The sequence below is a fragment of the Schistocerca gregaria genome, chromosome 1 (assembly GCF_023897955.1).
Source record: "Schistocerca gregaria isolate iqSchGreg1 chromosome 1, iqSchGreg1.2, whole genome shotgun sequence".
NCBI lineage: Eukaryota > Metazoa > Arthropoda > Insecta > Orthoptera > Acrididae > Schistocerca > Schistocerca gregaria.
The window spans coordinates 568,449,417-568,470,296 of NC_064920.1; positions in this window are offsets into that span (position 1 = coordinate 568,449,417).

The following is a 20,880-nucleotide window of genomic DNA, read 5'->3' on the forward strand; positions in this document are numbered from 1 at the left end:
TATTAAAATACAGCTTAAAGTCTAAGCTTTCTATCTCAACTCTATTTAGGATTTCGTTAGCCTTAATCTTTATATTACTAGCATTGAAACGTTCCTGGCTCTGAATACACCTCTCTAAATTGTTTAGACTGTACTGCCCTGATGGAATATTTAAAGTATTAACCACACCATCTTTCTCATCGTGTAATCTGTTATTATCCTTTGTGACATTTAGAGTTAAGAATGTTGAATAAAATCCGACCAAACCAACCTTTGTATACATGTTTCTTATTGGTACATTTAGCCTCTTTTTTAAGTTTGAGGATGTACCACTAACTTCAAAAATTCAATTAATTTATTAATTAAGTAATAAGTAGTAAATAAAAAAGTAAAATGACTGATTGGGATCCAAAGATCAGAATTCGAGAAAAACGAATCAAAAGCAGACATGGGAAGTTATTACCTAGTTCAATTCGTTGCGCCATCGTTGGACCAAGTGGATGTGGTAAAACAACTTTAATGGTTGATAATTACCTTCTGTGCCCTGGATGGCTTAACTGGAACACCATTAAACACTTGTACATCTACTCGAAAAGCTTAGAACAGTTTAAGTACAAACATCTTATGGAAAAATGTGAAAGAATTGAAAATGAACACAATGAGAAGGTAGCTACATTTGTTAGTAACTGTGATGACATTATACCATTAGACGAATGTGAAGAGTGCTCCGTTGTAGTGTTTGACGACTTTATATCAGAAAACCAAGATATTGTAAGACAATACTTTACCAGAGAAAGACATAAGAACATTGACTGTTTCTACTTAGCGCAAATGTATTCTAAAATACCCAAGCAGTTGGTGAGAGACAACCTTAACTTTTTGAACATATTTAGACAAGATGACATTAATTTGAAACACATCTACGACGAATTTGTAGGTTGAGACTTTAAATGGAATGACTTTAAAGAGCTTTGCAGTAAGGTGTGGAACGAGGACTTTGGATTCATAACCGTTGACGTGACTCGAAAGCTGTATGACGGTAGGTACCATAATAAAATTAAAACTTTTATCAGATTTTAATGGTTTTAACCATTAAAATAACACATTTTTTCTGTTTACCCAACTATTGTGTGAGCTATCAAAACCTAGCCACTTAACAAATACTTTGTCACCCTTTTTTCTTAAAACTTTTTCTACAAGATACACATCTGGATACTTTGTCTTTTGTAACTCCTGTTCGTAAAAACTTCCTTTAATTTCTTCTTCACTTGTATCTTTTAACTTGTATGTAGTCGGACTTGTGTTATTAATCTGAGTCACTTCAAATATTTCTGTCGACCAATTAGCAGTATAGCCTTTCTCGAACAAGCCTTTAAGTTTACTTATCCTAACTTTGTCACCTATCTTGAACTTGGGTGCATCTGTTTTGAGTTCTGCTGTAAAAGCGGCCTTCACCACGTTTTTTGCATTCTTTTCATTACCTCTATAGGTTTCATCCCTATTGTCCTATGTTTTCTGTTGTTGTAGTCATATACCAGTTTAGGTAGTAAGTCAACCCACTTTTGATTGCCCTGAAGAGCAAATTGTTTCCACATTCTTTCCTTTAAAGTCGTATTGAATCTTTCAACTACTGAAGCCTTAAGTTCTGTAAACGTAGAGTAATGATTTACACCTTCAATCTTCATGAGCTCTTTAAAGTGTTTATTGTAGAATTCTTTGCCATTATCTGTTTGTAAGTGTTTTGGCTTCCTTTCTTGTAGTATACCTTTAAAAGCGCTGGTAATACTTTCACCTGATTTATCTTTAACAGGAATAGCCCAAGCATACTTTGAAAATACGTCTATTACAATCAGTAAATACTTCATACCGTTGTTGAATTTTGATATACCTTTAAGGTGACCAGAATCCATCTCAACCAAGTCAGCTTGCCACAAATCATCTATACCATAGGATGTAACAGGTTTTCTTGGAAAATTCTTTCTCAGTGGTTTGTGAAGCTCATGTATAATTTCTTCACGAATACTTTTACTTGTCGCAGACATTACTTTATTTTTATAAACTTACTTTTCTGGGTATTACACACCCCACAATAGCCCTCAATCCTATGACGACCGTTTTTCGTGGCAACAGTGTGAGGCTGAAGTGTAGCAGTAAATCTCTTGCACCTTAGGCACCAAATATGTTTCTGTTCTATCATTTATTTAATTGAAAATTAAAGATCAAGATTCTAAGTCCTCATCAATAGCATCTTTAAATGATGCTAGTTCGCCAAATAGTAAGAGTTTTACGTCCATAGGGACTGTCTTCGCCGACTCTTTTAGTCTTACGGTTAGGAAATTTCCTTTATGAATTAATATTGGGTTATGCTTATTCTCAATTACGTGTACTTTGTCATACATACTTACTGCAACATCAAAATCATTAAATGTTAAATCTTTGTTTATATCTTTTCCAATGACAATAACTTTTTCAGTACAAAATCATACTCGAAGGTGTACGTTTGTTGTTCTAATCCAGTCATAAAAGTGAATTCAACTGTTTGTTTATCACATATTTTGTTCAGGCCTTGTTCAGTTTTGTTGATGTATTGTGATAAATCACCTTTGTATAATAATCTGAGAAAACTTTTTCTAGGTCCTTTTTACTCTAATAATGGTCGATGTTGGTTTCACTTACATAATTATTAAGGGTTGTTAGTATACTTGTCTATTTGGCATTAGCAACATCATTAACAGCATCGAGCTGGCTTTTAGTGACTGCATCATATCCACCTATGGCATCTGCTATGTTTACAATGCGCCTTCCTTTCAATGATACCCAGTTCTTTGAAAATGAGAAATACTTCTTAATATTAAGTTTACTGATACTAGATTCTAGTCCGTTTATAACTTCTCTGACATCGTCTAGTTGTTCAATACCCTTCTTTACCTTATTTCCAAAAATATCCATTTATTGTATCAAGAATTTTAATAAAACTCCATCCATCTATAAATAGCTTCAGTACCATCACACACAAATGACCGCATATAAACTGATCGAAATTCTGAATTCTTTCTGAGTTGTAAAACAGATTGTCAGGACCCAGGTATTTCACTAAAGTTTGTGGTATACTGCCACCGAATGAGTCAAAAACGTATTTTTCATCACCTTTCTTGAAGTAGCATATCCAGTGAGTACCTACATGATCAGATGTATCCAAGTTAACTACCCCTGATTCTACTTCCTTAGGTTCTAACGGTAACTCGTCGGCCATGAATACACCTCTAAAATTTTTGATTTTTAAAGACTTTGCTAACCTCTCGATATCATAGTTGGTCAACGGGTGATCATATTTTTGCACAATTTTTTCGACTTTTTTTCGACTTTTTTCTTTAAAAATTCCCATATCCCGCTTTCTTTTCCATTTCAAGATTATGCCTCTTTTGCTCTGCTAACTCTGCGTCTTCCTTTTGGTTCTTGTGCACAGCACTTGTTATTGCCACAGCACCACCAGCTAAGGAACCAATTGCTCCCAACGCTGCAAGTATCAGTGGTAGAAATCCACCTTCGTGCTTATTCAATCCAGAACCTTCTTTCAATCTCTTAGAGTTTAGGTACTCGAGTATCTTCTTTACAACAGGTATAGAAAATGTTATCAGTAAGCTACCACCTTTTTTAAGTTTATTACCTTTCTGTTTCATTTGAGTCTCTGTAAGATAAGCATCTAGAAAGCCATGATTTTTCAGGTCGTCATTGGACAGTTTTATTTTAATAGATTTCGCTCTCGGATGCCCACTGGAGGGAATGTTGTAGTCAATACTAAATCCTTTCATTTATTATCTCAAATAAATTAAATATTTTAGTGCTACACTCATATTAAATTTTAATGGGTTGCGACCCATTAAAATTACACCTCTTCATTCACATTCACAATACCCATCCATTATCATCTAACCCTAGACCTAACTTCCTTTTCCCAAACATTATTCCAGCTACAGCTGTTGAAGCTAATCTTTCTCCTAGGGAAGCATCTTTACTGAAAATCCTTTCCTTTGCCGCTTTCTGCAGTTCTTTATCAGCTTGATGCCTTTTGCAAGCTTCATCTAGAGGATTTATTCCAGCATCTCCTCTTTCTAATCGTTCTTCTAGTTTGGTACCAGGGCCGCAGTAATTGTATCCAGGTAAATGCATTTCAACAGGAAGATTATTAATTAACGTGTTCACTAAGCCCTTTCCATAACTTTCTGCCTTCCAGAATGTATGAGGAAGATTGTTTAGAAATCTAATTAGGTAAGGTATCCCCTTTGGATTATTTACTATGAAGTCATTAAATTTACTCGTAAGCATCTTGGTTATTCCAACCTTCTCATTGTGGAAGTTATTATTTTCCGCATTCTCTTCACCATGAATAACCATTAGCCTATCAATTAAGTCTCTGACGTCATTCATCCACACGTACTCCACCGGTTTGTCTGTATACCTCTTTCTAAAACCCATACCACCCTTTGTGTTTGGCGAGTTACCACATTCTTTCTTGAGTGACTGCCATATTGGTTTAATGATGTTGTTGTATTTTTCGCTACTGCTTGACTTGGGTTTATTCCCCTTTGGATCATTGTTCTGATATATCGCATTGGTAACCTTCAGCATAGTTGTATAGGTATCAAGATCGTCAGATGTGTACTCTTCAGGTGATACGGTTTTCTGAGTCAGGAGCTTCATAAACCCATTGGTGGCTTTAAAGGAGTTACCCTTCACCATAATATTATCGTTGTTGAATGTTACTTCGGAGTCACCCATGTAATGCCTTCCATTGTCAAAATGGAGACCAAAAATTGTGTCACCTAGAGCGCCTAAGTATTTTGAAACTTTTGGGCCCAGGTAAGTTGTTGAGTAGTCTGAAACAGCCTTCATCTTCTGCCGTTCCTTGTCTTCAATTTGTTCCAACATAGGCTCCAACCTCTTATGTGTCTTTGGTGTGATGGGGTCATCAACAAATAAGCTTCTCTCAAACGATGTTACCTCATGAGTAGATGGTATAGGGAACATATCGTCAAACCCCCCATCGTAAGGTAGTAGCTGCTTTTCAATCTCACGATTTTTTTCTATAGCGTCAATCACTTCTTTCCCTATCGCATCTAATTTGTCAATTACTGGTTGGTCCTCCTTTTCGTATTTTTCGTATTCGGTTATAGGCTTAATTTTCCATTCTTTAAATTGGTCTTTGATTTGTTCAAATTTCTTTCTGTTCTTTTTTGCTTGCTTAACAAGCTTTTCATCATATTTTGCAAACATTTATTTAAGGAAAAATAATAAAATTATTCGTTGGACGTTGACGTTGGGACGTTGGGACGTTGACGTTGGAACGTTGGGACGTTGACGTTGGGACGTTGGGACGTTGACGTTGGAACGTTGGGACGTTGACAATGGGACGTTGACGTTGGTACGTTGGAGATTTTAAGGGTAAAAAACCATTAAAATCAATTTAAAAGAACTCAATATCGTGTATCTTGTTGTCTTTGTTTGTTTCTTTGGTACCATTGTATAACATCTTTAATCCAACCAAAGGATTGCAATCATCCCAGCTTAATAATTTGGTATATCTATCGGGTAATATAATCTTGTATTCACTGTCGAGTTGTAGAAAAATCTTTTGGCCATATTTTGTACTTATATTCTCAGCATTTGTAATGGTATAAGTGTGTCCCTTTTCTAACTCATTCAGCTTTGTAAACGTTTTGTTGGCGCTGTTAAGTTTCAATAGCAGTTGATTTCGTTCCATTTATTTACTGCAATATTTTTTAAAAAAAATTCTCGTTAGGGTTTTAATGTTTCTAGCTGAGTCACAGTATCTTTTAAACTCTTCACTAGTACCGTAAAAGAAGATGACTTCTTGGGACAGTTTATGCCAAATAAAGAAAGATCGAATTTACCTGCTCTTACTAGTACGTTTGAGAATTCATTGTACTCATATAATATACCATCCTTGAAGAAGTACAGCAAATCGTTTCTGTATCTAAAAACAGAATCAAAGGCTGTAGGTACTCCTGGGAAGCTTTTACTGATAACACCATAAGCTTTTGCTTTGAAGCTACATTCATCTATTTCAGCAAAATATATATGGTAATAAAAAATGAAGGTTTTACAAGAGTTGCGTTTACTCCATCTATATCTAAAGCTTGCTCAAATCTTTGTTCTTCAGTACCAAGATGATCTGTATACACCACTTTAGTAGCCCAATCACGAAATCGATAAACTTTTGTTATTGATTAGACTATCAATGATGAGTTGATGGATAACAGAAAAAATGGTTCACTTTTAACTGCAAAAGAAGTCTTGGAAGTTGTATTGATGGTCTTAAAGAATCTTAAAGAAAGGTTTGCTCTTTTCATTTACGCTAGAATGAAGTGACGTGTCTCGCCTCTTGCGACATCTTCACGGCCAAGGCTGCTCCGACTGCGATAGCCAGCTTGGAGGCCAGCGGAGAAGGTCGGTCCGCCGATGTCATGAGTGCCTGCATTAGTCACAACAGCGCTGCTCTAGCGTAATATTTTAACTTAAATGTATATTATTCACTTAAACGTAAATTTTCCGCTAATAAATTGTTGTTTTTGGGTGTTGTTGTGTATGTTACACTACGTAATGTAAGTAAAAATATATGGTAAGTCGGATGAAGCGCAATGCTGAGAGAGAGAGAGGGAGAGAGAGAGTAAGATTAATAGCTTACTCGAATGCATTTGTTTCGCCGGCGCGGTAGCTCAGCGCGTTCGGTCAGGAAGACTGGCCACCTTTCTGAAGAAAAAACTAAGTAAAGTTTTCATCGTGGAATTTTGAGTGACGTCATGAGACGTCCGCAATGATCCGCTCTCCCTCATCTGCTAAGAAGCATGGGACGAGAAGTGGTAACAAAGAGGAAAAAAACCCTGTGGGGCAGAAGAACAAGGACGACGAAGAAATGATACAAACAAAAGACCCCACAGGGTTCCTCGGCGCCGAGGTTTTGCTGTTTTCGATGCATATGGTTTTTTAAATAATAGATATATCTCTACAAGGGAGTGTTTTATAAACAGATTAATATGATAATCTGCACCTTTATGACAAAAATTTTCCATCTCAAAAATTCTAGCTATATGTTTAGCTTTAAAAACAACCTTATCTTCGCTTCTTCCTCCTCTAACATCAATGTTAAGAGGTTTTTTAAACCATGTACATTTAAATAGAATTCGGGATTTTTTTTGGATAATATCCAATTGTACTAACAGAATAATATATATAATAAATAACAATGAATAACACATTAGTGCCTCCTTGTAGCATGACGTTTATTATGACTGGTGGAGATCGTTGCTTTAGAGTACCTATGTATGATATAAATAAGGTGCCAGAAAACCTAAGAGACATCGTTTTTAATTATGTAAGACGCGTTCAGCAATTGCAGTTAACTATACTAGAATTTGTAGAAGACAAAATAGCACTCAGTGAAATAGGTGAAGATATGTTACAACTAGAAAAACAATTTGAAAAGTTGATGGTTGAAATAATACCACAATCTGACTAAATTAGGTGAAGAAATTATTTTTAAGGTCTACGAAACCTTAAAACTATTGGTAACAAGTAGTAAGAAGATTTTTTCGAAATTAAAAAAATGAATTTTTATTTAATTTTTTTAATAAAATAAATCAGTAAATAAATGAATATGCCGGAAGGAAATAAATATAACTATGCAGATAAATACTGCAACAAGTGTGGATGGAAAGTCACTTATAAGAATTGGTCCAGGCACTTGAAATCAAAGGGTCATCTTAAGAATGACCCAAACAATGAAGAGAAGGAGGAGCACAACAAAGATAAAATATACCGCGAAGATCTTAAGATCTTGGCTAAGGATTATAATCTTAGTGGTGTTTCGAAAATGAAGAAATCGCAACTTAAAGAAGCTTTGGAAAAGACTAAGGACATGTTGTACAAGAAGCAGGATTTGGAAAAGCTAAGGGTACCACAGCTTATAGACATCGGTAGAAGTAAAAACATTAAGGTGACTGTTAGGATGAGGAAGGCTGAAATAATCGAATCCATTTTGAAGACGCAAGACATTGTCTTTCGTAATAAGGTAGCTCAAGAGTTAGGTTTCCACGAGGACTTGATAGAACCATCTAAGGAAGAACGCAAGCCACCATACACCATCACAGAGACCAACTCGCGATTCATTAAGAAATTTAACGCGACTGAAGTAGATTACACCATAAAGGTAAGTAAGATAATGGAAGTTGAAAACGCCATCAACGCAATGATTAAACTGGCCAAAGAGAAAGGAAACTACAAAAAAGGAGACAAATTAACAGTATTAGCGAGCAACCCTAATTTCCACCACGATATTTCGACTGTGGTTCAATCTGACGTCAGTGCTAGAACATTCATGAGCCATATAGGCAGAATTCTATCTTCTAACGACAACTTAAATATCACACAAACCAGGTTCAATATTAAGATTCTGAATGTACCTAGAGGTCAGGGGAAAGCACAGAAAATTATAAATCTATCTGAAGATGTGAGAACCAAAAGATGCATCACCCAAATAAAGAACAAAGATAACTTGTGCTGCCCGCGAGCCATCGTAACAGCCCTGACCTACCACACGAATGAAGTTCTCGGTAGGCAACTGAGTCCCATGGATATTAAACAAGTCAGAATGGGTAGACCTATTCAAACTGAGCTAACCCTAGAGCTGAGCAAGAGACTAGGTAACTACAACGAAGAAGGCTTCACACTAGAGGACATAAAGAACGTAGAAGAATTGTTGGGTATTCAGATAAAGGTTGTTTGTGCTGAAAATTTTAATTCGGTTATATACTCGGGCCAGGAGAAGGATAGTAAACTTTATTTATACAAAAACGGGAACCATTTTGATGTTGTAAACAGTATGAAAGCTTTCTTGGGTAGTGTATATTACTGCGATAGGTGCGATGCACCTTACAACAACAAGGATAAGCACAAGTGTAAGAAGAATGTAAAGGTGTGTATTTTGTGTAAGAAACCGGCGCACTCCCCCGAAGGTAACGATAAAGTTTACTGTGAAGATTGTAATAGGTATTGTTACTCTCAGGAATGCTTGAATCATCACTCTGAGGTTTGTAAGGCTGTTTACAAGTGCAGAGGGTGTAACATGATTCTTCAGAGATCTAAGGAACACAAATGTGGATACTCCTTCTGCTTTAACTGCATGGAACCTTGAAAAACAGGCGAACATCAATGCTGCATACAGAAGAAGCAACAGAAAGGAGGAAGGTGTGAAAGTCGGTGTATTTGTAAGGCTACCGATAAGGAGAGTTTTTTGGGACACTTTGTAGCTAAAAGCAAGGATAAACTTGTCAAAAATGCAAAGCTCATTAGGCTTCAGAAGAAACTGGCGAACGGAGACATTTCAGAACAAGAGTATAAAGTACTCTACACTAACACACTGACGGAAATTGTAACGCTATTCAATGGTTGTAGGTATACAGAGAAGTATATTTGGTTCGATTATGAAGCTATGCAAGATACTGGAGTGCACATCCCTAACCTCATAGTTGCACATTACATCGACGGAACCAAATTAAGCTTTAATACGAATGAAGAGTTCTGTAGGTGGCTGATTTCTAAGAACCATCAAGGTTACACCGCCATCGCACACAATGCAAAAGGCTATGACTCACAGTTCATTTTAAAATACTGTATAGAGAACACTTTGAAACCATATACTATATACAACGGAACCAAGTTAATGATGCTTGAGGTAAACAATTTGATTAAGGTTATCGATAGCAACAATTTTGTAGCTTCTCCTTTGAGTGACTTCCCTAAAACATTCGGGTTGAAAGAACTTAAGAAGGGCTACTTCCCACATTTCTTCAACACAAGAGACAATCAGACTTATGTAGGACCTATTCCTGAGACCAAATACTATGGCGTAGACACGATGAAGACAAAAGCTAGAAAAGAGTTTCTTGAGTGGTATCATCAAAAGGTTAAAGAAAACTTCGTGTTTCACTTTGAAAGGGAATTTATGGATTATTGTAACTCTGATGTAGATATTCTACGTAGAGGTTGTTTAGAACTAAGGAAACAATTTTTGGAAATTGCTAACATAGATCCATTTCAGTACATAACTATTGCGAGTGTTTGTATGGGTATTTATAGGTCCAAGTACCTCCAGGAAAATACTATGGCTGTGATAAAAAGTGACAAGAGAGAAATGTATAGTAAAGAGTCGATAACCTGGCTCAGCACATTCGGTGGTGTACAACATGCTTTGAATGGTGGTGAAGTCATGATTCGTGGGACAAAAGTAGATGGATTCAATAAGGACACTAATACAGTATACCAGTTCCACGGTTGCTTTTGGCATGGATGTCCTGATTGTTATCAAGAAGAGACTATTAACAATGTTAACCATGAGACTATGGGAGACTTGTACGAGAAAACAAAGTGAAGAAGTTACCAAATTAGGGAAGCAGGATACAACCTTGTCGAAATATGGGAATGCAAGTGGGCTAAGAGTAAAGGATACAACAATACTACTCCAATCGTTGAACCCTTGAACCCTAGAGATGCTTTCTATGGAGGAAGAACAAATGCAAGCAAGCTTAAAGTGTGTGGTAAAAAGCTGAGATACATAGATGTATGCAGCCTCTACCCTACAGTTCAGTATTTTGATTACTATCCTGTCGGTCACCCTATAAAATTATACAAACCTAAGAGGTACAACAAAAATTGGTACGGTTTGATTAAGTGCAAAGTATTACCACCGCGCAAGCTGTATCATCCTGTTTTGCCTACTAAAAAGGATAAGTTGATATTTGGGTTGTGTGGAAAGTGTATTGAGGAAAAATGTGGTGCTTGTCAGCACACAGACCAAGAAAGGGTGATAATAGGAACGTGGACTACAGATGAAGTGAAGAAAGCTATAGAGAAGTGGTATAAAGTGGTACAAGTATACGAGGTTTGGCATTTTGAAGAAAGAAGTAATGATCTATTTAAAGGATACGTTAAGGACTTTATGAAAATTAAGCTAGAAACGAGTGGGTGGAAAGAAGACTTTGAAACTATTGAAGAGTACACCACAGCGGTTAAGGAACATCTTGATATCGATCTGAATCCCGAAGAAGTGGTTCCGAATCCTGGTAAGCGTGCCGTTTCAAAGATTTGCTTAAACTCATTGTGGGGTAAATTCGGTCAAAGACAGAACTTGACCCAAAGTGAATACGTAGTGGATGTAGAGAGGTGGTACAAAATAATGTTAGATGATAGGGTTGATATAAGCAATATGATTTTTATTAATGATAATATTGTACAAGTCACCTATAAGTACAAAGATAATTTCGTTGAAGACTCCTACTCAACCAATGTGTTTATAGCAGCATTTACAACTTCTAATGCGCGCCTACGGCTTTATGATATGCTACACAGGCTAGGGTCAAATGTGGTCTACTATGATACTGATAGTGTAGTTTATATTGATGATGGTACCAACACTGTTGAAAATGGTTGTATGTTGGGGGAGTGGACTGATGAACTGGGTAAGGATGATCATATCACAGACTGGATTTCTACAGGACCTAAGAGCTACGGGTACGTGACATACAAAGGAAAGGGAACTACGAAGGTGAAAGGCTTCACGTTAAATTATGGAAACTCTAAAGCACTCTACATAAATACCATGAAAAACATTGTGGATAAGGAGATAGATAAGGTGAAATTAAACTACAAAATGATTACGAGAGATACAAAAACCAAAAGATTGATTAATAAGGATGTTAGTAAGGAATTCAAATTTGACTATGATAAGAGAATGATTAAGCCTGAGGCTGGCGGTATTATTGAAACATATCCTTGGGGCTATTGAATAAAAAATAAATTGGAAGACACAAAACCACAATCTTATACAAGATTAAGATAAGTATAATAATTTTTAAGGTAGACACAATCTTAATTAAGATTAAGAAAAATGGTAGACTATAAATAATTTTTAAGGTATACTTAGAGCACACTGTAAAGATAAGTAAAATAATTTTTTTAAGGTTAATAGGACCCTAGAAGGTGTTGTTTAAGTATAGGAATAATTCTTGAAAAAATCTTCGATTACATTTTATGGATAAGATTAGCCACATCTTTTTACACTTTTTATTGAGACTCTTTATTTAAATAGAATGGATGGTTCTCACCACACATTTAATACTTGTTTAAGATGAAGCTTAACCATAATCTTTCTCAACCCTTTTCAATGCGTTTTAATCTTTTTTAAGATTAGTTTGAACCATATTTTACTCATATTTTTCAAGAAAACTTTGTGAATTTTTTATGGTTGATCTTAATGATAACTTTAAATTACGTTTTAAGGTTACTTTGAACCATGAATTGTTTCACAATTCTCCAGAAATTTTTATGGTTAGTTTTCACCTTAAAGAAGATTTACTTTTAGAAACCTCATTGGACAGGGTATGGTTGGTTTTAATCTTAAATAAGATTTAAAAATAAAATGCGTTTAAGGTAAGATTTAAGGTTAAACACGATTATCCAACAGATAAGTAAAATAATTTTTAAGGTTCAATGGGACCTTAAAAGTTAATTAAAGTTATGGTTGAATTTAACCTTAGAAGAGGGGGGTGTTCCCTATACACCCACCTACTACTAGGAACGTAATATTAGACTGGGTGCTAACGGTGAGAGCTATAGTATGGTGACGGAACCTGCTGAAGTGTCTTATATTACAAACAGACAGTTTCTTCGTTTTGATCCAGCTGGAAATGTTCATCCGAAAGAGTTCTGGAACGGTTTTGAAAATGTTTTGCCTAGTTTGTGGAGTGACCGACCGAAGATTGGTTTCGTAACATCAAAGTTTTTGGGTGAGGCTACGATATGGGGAACGACTGCAACGGAACAATATGAGACGTTAGAGCAGATTAAAGAAGCGTTTTTCAAAGAACATTGGGACAAGGAAAAGCAAACAGAATTGCAAAACAGTTTCTGGACTGGGGAAAAGTTCACTCCCAGGAAAGAGAATATAAAAAGATTTGCTTTAAGATGGATGACTAATTTGTCATATTTGACGAACAAATTAGAGCCTGAGCAAATAATTATGGGGTTAGATGGAAAGTTGCCTCTAAGCTGGAGAAATAAAATAGTTCCTGGTCCTAGGGACAATGTTGATAAGTTTATTAGCTATTTGGAAAGAGTGGAGAAGCTAATTCAGGAAGAAGGGCAGACAAATCGTAGTTTTAGGCCTCAGAATATAGTTTACAGAGGTCAAAATGTTAATGTAAGTAGAATGGGTGTGTCACATAATAGCCGAGGAAAGAGAGGAAGAGGTTGGCGCTATGCTTGAGTTCCACGGACAATTGATAATGACCAGGGGCACGCTTACAGATCGCGATGGCCAATTCATGATGACAATGATTTTCAGGAGAGAGATCAGGTGAGGGTACGAGGCAAAAATGAACCAGAATCACAGGGCACGGGGAAGTAGATCCCGTCTGTGAAGCGGCTGGCATTTGCAGAACGGGTAGCAGTAATTTGAATCCGCTGGCCATACCTTTTGTATACAATAAGAATAAAATAACTGAAGTCCAAATTGACAATAGTGGTAAAATTGAAAGTAGTAAAGCGAAGGATGATAGAATAGGCACGCTACAGGTGGCTATGTAGATGGGAGCAGGCAAAAGGAGCACTGTTCTGCAGGTTGTTTGGTAGGAAAAGATGTTGAAAGTGATGTAAAACGTAGCAGTGAGGGAGAAGTGTACAGTAGAGTGAATGAGGAATCTTGCCAGGGAGAAGGACGAGCGATTGCAGGAGCTAGATGAGAAGTGGGTAGAAGAATTATTGATGTCGGTAAATAGGGACTTAGAGGAAGCTATGGAAGCATTTCATGCCGGTGATGACTAGAATGAGGGTCAGCCGAGTACAAATAATGTAGAAGGAGAAGATGAGGTAGAAGAATTAATTGAGAAACTAATTACTGTAGAAAAGAGAGCTGCAGATTTGCAGAAGTGCTTTAACCTATACATAGCGGATAGGCTAAAGAATGTAGGAAGGGAGAGTAGTGAAAGCAATCCTGTAGATATTTGTATAATCTCTGGCAGCAAGGAAGGTTTCAAAAGGCGTAAAATTCTACACGACTTGCTTGAGGAGGATGAAGTCACTGTTAAGAAAGAAAAGAAAGCTCGACCAGTAATCCAATCTTTCAGTGCAAGGGGAAGAAGTACAGAGCCTAGCTGATAGTGGCAGTGATTTGTGTGCTGTTAGTCAGCAGTGATTAGATTCTTTGCCTAATAAAAGAGAGCTAATAATTATCCATGTCATGGGAATCCAGATAATTGTAGCCACAGGAAACGTGAAGAAGCAAGTAAAGTATGAAGTGATGTTGCCTATCAGTATAAATGGTAACCAGTTGTATCATAGATTTCTAGTTATTGAGCGCTAAAGTATAGATGTGTTAGTGGTAATTGATTTCTTAATGAAGTACTGGACTTTGAAAATACAGTTTCGGCCTCAAAGTGAGTGGGAAAAACATTACAGTGCCTTTCTCTGACAAAAGAAAACTTACAAACAGGGAAGGTGAGCAGATTCCGAATAGATATTGTAGTAAGAGAACAGATCTGGAAAGGTATAACGAATATGGGAAATAAGTGGAGGTAGATCATGATGAAATGCTCTTAGTAGAGAATAAAATAGAGGGAAAAGTTAGAAATATTCAAAGTTTAGAAGAAACTCAAAAAGGGGAGCTGAAAATTGAGTACTCAAACATAAAAAGTTATCTCCGATCCGCCAGGTTTGGTAAGTGACTATGAGAGTTACTTGAATGTGAAAGAAGGTGCACAATTTTTTAAGAAACCAATATAAATTGCCGAAAAACATAAAGAATCTGTGAGGGATTTAATTCAGAGCATGCGTAAATGGGAAATAATAGAGAAAGCAGTAAGTGTATTTAACAATCCATTAGTTGTGTTGATCAAGAAATATAAGTCAGTAAGGTCGGTACTAGGTGCGAGTAACATTATTTGCATGAAGATACATGGTGATAATGGAAAATGAATCTATTCCAAAAATTACATGAAATTTACCGGAGGTGACTAATAAAATAAACCGATAGAGATGACAACTAAAATATTATTAATACTAATGCTACCAGGTGTAAAAGGTAAGAGTGAACGGGTGTATATAATGGATTTTGTAAATAGTTATATTAATTTGAATTTAATATCTTATGTGATTTTGAAGTCATGCTCAAGTTTTGAATTTTGTGTATTATTTGCTATTGTAAATCACTTCTTAAAAATTTTTCAAGAAGAAATCACAAAGTTAAGTGTATATAAGGAACCTGGTTACAGCTGTCATAAAGACTTTGTGGTAGTTGTCAAGTTCTGAGAAAAGATGTAGTGGAAAGGGTATAATCAGAATTTAACCTAACTAAGTGATTTCAGCATATGCCTTCAACAGCAACGCATTATTTTGCGGAAGTAGTTAAACATTTTAAAAGACAATGCAAACTTTCTTGCGAAAAATGTTATTCTAATGGACACGAATCATTATATGTAAAGTCACAATTAGTGGAATGTTTAGTTTTGAAGAAATAAATTGATTAGTTCAGTTGTGAAGTTTTGTAAAAATATCCTAAAAAATCAAAAAGTTTTGTAAAATATTTGTCTTAGTTAGGATAGTATGCCAAGTCCGAAGTAAGAATTCTGTAATTTAGATTATTAATTTCAGATTTCACATTTGTTTTGAGAGTAAAGAGACAGTCGAGATGTAGTAAAATTACAAAAAGTTGTTTACAACAATTTTAAAAATTACAGGGTGTGTGAGGCGTATCGACTTTGCATCGCTCCTCTCACTAGTTAGGACAATATCGTTATAGGCATGAGTCATCGTCACCAGCTGACATGGACCTGAGTCCCAGAGTTGCACGTAATTGTACTAGCAGGCGGCAGAGGTCAGAAGTTGACTGACAGTGCTAGCAGTCGTAGTCAAAACAATGTTGTAAAGTTATGTTTGATTAATGTTTAGTGTATTTGCATAATTATAATTGTTTTATATGTGTAGGAATTGGCAGTGTGAGTGTTGTATGAGTAAAGAAGAACAGAAGTAAATGAAAATTGTTTTGTTTATTGATGAAGTACCAGTTAAACTATACAGGGGATTTACTATAATTAGAGTGCAGTCAGTTTATGGTACTAACAAATTGTGTGTAGAAAACAAATTAATCGGTTATTTAGGAGGGGTAATTTTATGTTTGATACTTTTCTAAATTTATTTACTTAGCAATTGACATGAAAAGAAATGTTTTACTATGATTGGCAATTGAAGTAAAGAGCGGGTTAGCGCGGGATAATACTGCAACCTGGTTTGCTGTTTTTGATATCAGCAAATCAGATAAACGCAGGCTCGCGCCAATCTATGCTGGGAACAAAGCCTTTGGTGTGATCAATTAAAGTCGGGGCTGAGGGTTCGAACTAGTAACATCTCATTGAAAGCAGCTCCGACGAAAGTACTATAAAAACGCGGAAAAATGCTAATTACGAGTTCGCGAAGTAGTACTAAGTGTATTTAAGTGAACGGTATAGTGAACGTCGTGTGGAATTTCGGAAAGAATATCAAAGTTATTGCTTTTGACTGTTAGTTAAAACCGCGTGACGTGTTGTGCGATCTAAGACTGGAACAGGTATTACGTGTAGAGCAGAGTGCAAAACATCTGAGCGAGCATTTTCATAACTAAACGATCTAGTGAACTGTGTTAACTGCGGTAACGGGTGTAAATACCACAAACTGGCTACATGTGTGATTGAGCTGTGCGTGGGAACTTTACATTGTGTAGACACTTAGTACGGACTTGGCAGTATTAACTGTGATCTTTATCGTAAAAATACACCTGAAAATTTATATTAACTGTGATCTTTATCGTAAAAATACACCTGTAAATTTATATTAACTGTGATCTTTATCGTAAAAATATAACTGCAAATTTACATTGGGAAGGTAAAACTTTTATTTCAGTAGCTAGCCACATGCCGTTTACCGGACAATACTATGTATATTGCGACCTGTAGTAGACAGTAGTGGTCTAGTATTTTCTACTACAGCTTTTAGCTAGACAAATTAACATTGCTCGACATTGGCAGGGCGGTAAAAAAAAGTTGCGTGCCGCGCCGTAACACCATCCGCCTAGATTAGCAGTACCCTAGGAACCATTCACTACGTAGCTCTCTGGAAAGAACACGACATGCAACAGAAATATTCCATGGGCTTCAGAAGACGGAACAGCATTCCTGGCCCTCAAGAAATATCTTTCATGGGTAATACTGCTAGTGCTAGTACATTCAAAACTTTTCTGTCCTGTAGTCATTATTTTAGATACAAGCCAGACAGCAGCATGGGTAGCCTTGCATCAGACATTAGTTGGACAAGCTGCTACAACAGAAATGGAGAGGCTTCGTCTGTGAACTGCTTGCAATGTGCCTGGCAGTCCGACATTTTCCCACAGCCATACAAGGGAGACAGTTTACAGTCTCCACAGACCACAATTCCTTGGTTGCTCTTTTGCAATGAAGTTCTGAACTTAACTCGACGCGTCAGGCATGTAGAATATGTAATTCAATTCACAGCAGACGTGCGGCATCTAGCAGGAAAAACAAACGTAGTCGCAGACTGTCTGTCTACGAACTGTTCATCAAGGCGAGTTAGCAGCGGGGTAGCATGGCAATCCCTACTTCGCAGTTTTCTCCAGAAAGGATGCACAGGATTACGACTCAACGAGTACCATACCCAGAGGTTTTAGAAGGAATTTGTATGAAATAGCAAGAGCAGCCCTATCTTCGAGAACGATATCGCCGGGGAAGTTTACTAAATGCTGCTCAATGTAACACGCCCTGGCGTGTAGCGTAGAGATAACATGGACATCACCATATGTTTGTGGCCCAGGTTGCAAAGAGATCGTTGGGCGTTGGCACGCACATGTTTAAGATGTCACTGAAACAAGATAGGAAGACATGTTTTCGCACCGAGTGCTTAATTTGCTACATGTTCAAGCAGATTTTCGCATCTCCACGTGGACATCATCGCTCTATTAAGACTTCTATTACACTACTGACCACTAAAATTGCTACACCAAGAAGAAGTGCAGATGATAAACTGGTATTCATTGGTCAAATATATTATACTAGAACTGAGGTGTGATTAGATTTTCACGCGATTTTGGGTGCATAGATCCTGAGAAATCAGTACCCCAAACAGCCACCTCTGGCCGTAATAACGGCCTCGATACGCCTGAGCGTTGAGTCACACGGAGCTTGGATGGCGTGTACAGGTACAGCTGACCATGCAGCCTCAACACCATACCACAGTTCATCGTATTGTGACGAGCCGGTTTCTAGGCCACCATTGACCAGACATTATTAGTTCGTGAGAGATCTGGAGAATGTGGTGGCCAGGGCAGCAGTCGAACATTTTCTGTATCCAGAGAGGACCGTACAGGACCTGCAACATGCGGTCGTGCATTATCCTGCTGAAACATAAGGTTTCTCATGGACCTAATGAAGGGTAGAGCCACGGTACCTAACACATCTGAAACGTAACATCCACTGTTCAAAGTGCCGTCAATGCAAACAAGAGGTCACCGAGAAGTGTAACCAATGGCACCCCATACCATCACGCCGGGTGATACTCCAATATGGCGATGACGAATACACGCTTCCAATGTGCGTTCACCACAATGTCGCCAAACACGGTTGCGACCATAATGATGCTGTAAACACAACCTGGATTCATCCGAAATAATTACATTTTACCTTTCGTGCACCCAGGTCAGTCGTTGAGTACACCATCGCAGGCGCTCCTGTCTGTGATACAGCATCAAGAGTAACCGCAGCCACAGTCTCCGAGCTGATAGTCCATCCTGTTGCAAACGTTGTCGAACTGTTCGTGTAGATGGTTTGTAACGTTCCCTTGCAGCACACACAATTAATAAAATGAAATGACATTTAATTGTACTATGTACGCCGATATAAAGCAGTTCGTATGTACTGTAATTGATTAACAAAAAATGTTATTTAATTTTTTGTAAAGGACGTTGGTTATTATTGTAATATTTTCTGTAATAATATTCTCGATGTATTTACGATAATGTAATTACGAAATATGCTAATATCTGCGATGAAAAAATGTAAAATATACCCACAGATGAAAATAATGTTGTAAGATTACAAAGACATATTCAAAATCAGCAGTACTATAAAAAACGCTACATAATGTGTATTCTTTGTCGTCTTCCTCGAGAGCTGAGAGAGAGAGGAACCTGCGACGTAGCATTATATGAATGAGTAGACTTCGTTTGTCTGTAACTATCTTTAGCCGCCATTAGAGGAGAAATTGTACAGGTGTGTTATTTCAATTATTCTTATGGTCTAAATTCATTATAATTTACCAAAATTGTGTATTACTAATGTAAATTAGCTTGCCCATGTCATCTATAATTTTTCTTTAAAGAATTTTCAGCACTTTTAGCGATTATCGTTGGTGTTGCTGAGCTGTGCCGTGACCGAACGATTTGCAGCGGCGGCACATTTAAAAAATTGTTCCGCTATAAAATTAACCAAATCCGTAAATCGGGAGCACGTAAAATTAGCAGTGAATTACGAAATATTATTCTTTTACAGCGATCCTGAGGCTGCCTGAATTTATTACTGGTTTTACATTTGTGCATTCATAGGCGGATAATTAACGTTGAAGTTGTTGATCTGTTGGTTCTTTCCATTTCTAAAGCAAGTAACTTAAACGTATAGTGAAGTGTGTTTTGTCAATGATAATTAAACGTTCAGGTTGGCTTGGCAATATTTAACCATTTTATGGTAACAGAGACAGTCTTGTGTTCCATAGCTAACGCCGGGAAAGAATTCAGTAAATATTTTAAAAAACCACTGCAACTAGAAAATATGTGCCAAGGCCGAAATACGTAGTAAATGTAATTTAAATAATTTTGAAAGTCATAAATGTTATTAATCAGTTAGTTTGAATTTATCAGCATGAGAGGGTTGCTAAGATTCACGTAATTTTAAATGTGCTTAATTCTGTCTAAATGATTTTTTATTACCGCACATAAATAAGGGGTTCTACAACAAAGTTCGTACTGAAAGAGTAAATAACATAAATATTTAAAGACATTTCTCCTCATTTTTCATCCATTCATTCACTTTTTACATAATGAATATTCTTAATTTTTTTTTCCTCGTGAAACTGGCGCCCAACGTAGGGCCCGAATAAGCAGTGGCCACAAAATACCCATGAGATAATTAGGGAATTATTGTAGCCGAACTTTGTTGGAGAACAAATAATAATTTTTTCATGTATTGTATGTATTGCCTAACCAATATTGTGAGGTAATACCTGTATATGATTTTTTTGCATGAGAACACTATATACCCAGAGGCAAGCTGAAGAATAGTGCTCATTATATCAAAAAATTAATTACCTACCACAATACCAGGGGCAGCTGCACCCACGATAGGTCACCAAAACGTAAAGCTACAGTATAGTTGTCCTGTGGGTGGTAAATTAGCCTCAGTGCGGTTTTCTCGGATCATTAGTGGTGTGCTTGTTGTTAGTGTTATTTTTTTAAATAACAGGACATTTGAGTAGCTAGTCATCGTAGTATATAAGAAGTGTGTTTCAACAAATGACCATTTCTTGTGTGATAACGTCAGTGAAACCTGAGTGTTAGGATATTTAGTTCAGATTTTGTTTCCTTTGTTGACTATGGTTAGATTGCGTAGTCAGAAAAATATAAACATGGATAATGAACAACAGTTAGCAAGCAGTGATACCGAGTTAGAAAGTGGGGCACAAGGTAATGTTAGTGGCGTAGTTCAGGAAGTACAATGTGAGAATCTGGGAACAGAA